General features: G+C 38.9%; 1 long non-coding RNA gene across 1 annotated transcript; it reads right to left on the bottom strand.

Moving 5' to 3' along the window:
* Nucleotides 1-538: 538 nt before the first annotated feature.
* LOC116160117 lies at nucleotides 539-1,829 on the bottom strand. The gene is made up of 3 exons (XR_004143141.1): nucleotides 1,694-1,829; nucleotides 731-1,644; nucleotides 539-680 (listed from the first exon to the last, which is right to left on the bottom strand). It is a non-coding gene; the product is annotated as an uncharacterized LOC116160117 (long non-coding RNA).

Genomic DNA, 1,829 nt, shown 5'->3' on the forward strand with positions numbered 1-1,829 from the left:
TGCTTATCCTCTTCTATGTAGGTTTTCTCCTTGTCCTGCAATTCAAAGTTGGGAATCTTTAAAGTTTAAATATTTGGTCACCTGAGATTGATTAGGGGAATCCCCACTTTTATACATTTCCCCAGGAAAAGTGAAAGTCTTCTTCTCTTCCTGTTGCAACTCTCGCGCAAGATTGAAGTGTGGTTAGCTGTATTCTTAATTAAAATTGATCCAACTCATCACGAGGATTATTTAAGAATAAAGGCTCCTTTGAAGCTGGAATTATTAGTTGGCAAATTGGGTTCTGCTATTATTGGACCAGCGTTCATTTTCGCACTTGGGCGGATTATTCGACCACATGGATATTACACTTCGGCTCGTTCAAGATCTTTAGAGGTAAACCAGTTTATTATATTCTTGCTCGATCTTAGGAATTAATCTTTGCAGCCATTTCTACGTTGCGACATTGCTAATTTTCTACATATCTACCTAGTGGATTGAAATTAAAATACAACTTGGATTGTGTATCGGACTCACCGAAGCTCTTTGTGTATCGTCATCTTGATTTCCCGTGTCGTCAATCGTTCCCTCCACCGTGAACTTCAGGGCAATCCAACGTCCATCCAGGCCTAGTGATATTAAGTCGATTGTTCCATTCTGGGCCGATACCACCTGAGGACCAGCTTTACTTCCACCGGCGGCTGAAGACAAACCAAGGTTAGACCTTTCCTATTACCTGAAGTTTACTCACCCATCCTAGTCCTTCCCATAATCCTCCATCTTGTCTTACCTCCTTAACCCTCAATTATTTTGGTATTGATAATGCAAAAGCCAAGTGGCACATAATAATTTAATTTGTATTTTGTATTGAGATTTGACAGTAGTCAATATTTAACAGAACTTGTTAGTTCAAATTAATTTGTGTGGGGGGGGTGTATTGCAACTACCTTATTTACAATATTTGTGAGACAAAAACAAGACCTATGCTTTCACCTTAACTACTATATTGCGTCTTACCTGGCAAGGTCCAAGTAAGGAAGATCTTCCAACGGCAGCCTGCTTAAACCTCCCTTTATTTTCACAAGTCATTCACCCGCTGGTTTATACGTATAAAAGCCAGTAATTCTGGTCTTGTTGCCGTCGGTTATTATTCGTAATAAGCATAATTCCCATAGCACCCAATTATTATTTGAAAACAAAATCATACCTTTAGTTATTTAATTTTATTTCCTTCGTTTTGTGTGCCTAATAAATCTCATAATTTTCCTATCTTGTTTTGTGTATCCTCTTTCAAGTTTGAGAGGAATTTCCCTTACAAACTTGTGGCGCCCTACAGCAGTGGTTGTAGCAGCCCTCGACCATCGTCCACCAGCAGTGAGCTACCGGGTAGGTAACATTTGTTCCGGATTTTCCGTGGCAGGCAATGCAAATTTTTTTACTTAAGTTTACTTGGCTATTACTACATAGGTATATGTATTCTTAAGACGTGCACTTACTTAAAAGCAACAGCAAAAGCACTTTTTCAAGTATTCTTTGGATTCAGGGCCCGTAAAATGAGTCCGACTACCCCTTTTTTTCGTCCGGACAAGGGGTAGCAACCTCGCCAGGTTGGTGGCTAATACCTCCCTTAAATTCCAAATAAAATAATCCCTTGTTAACTGACTTCTGGAATGAAATTTAAGTCCCACCGATGATCCAAACCTTTTTACGTTACCAAACGATTAATTAATCAAAAAAATGAAACGATCATTCAAATTCAAATGAATCGGAACTACTTTGTTTACCCAACGATCTTCAAAAAGGGTAGTCTTCCATCGCCAAAAATAATCCTAACCGGTTATCATGTACTC

The sequence above is a fragment of the Photinus pyralis genome, unplaced genomic scaffold (assembly GCF_008802855.1).
Source record: "Photinus pyralis isolate 1611_PpyrPB1 unplaced genomic scaffold, Ppyr1.3 Ppyr1.4_LG1, whole genome shotgun sequence".
Classification (NCBI taxonomy): domain Eukaryota; kingdom Metazoa; phylum Arthropoda; class Insecta; order Coleoptera; family Lampyridae; genus Photinus; species Photinus pyralis.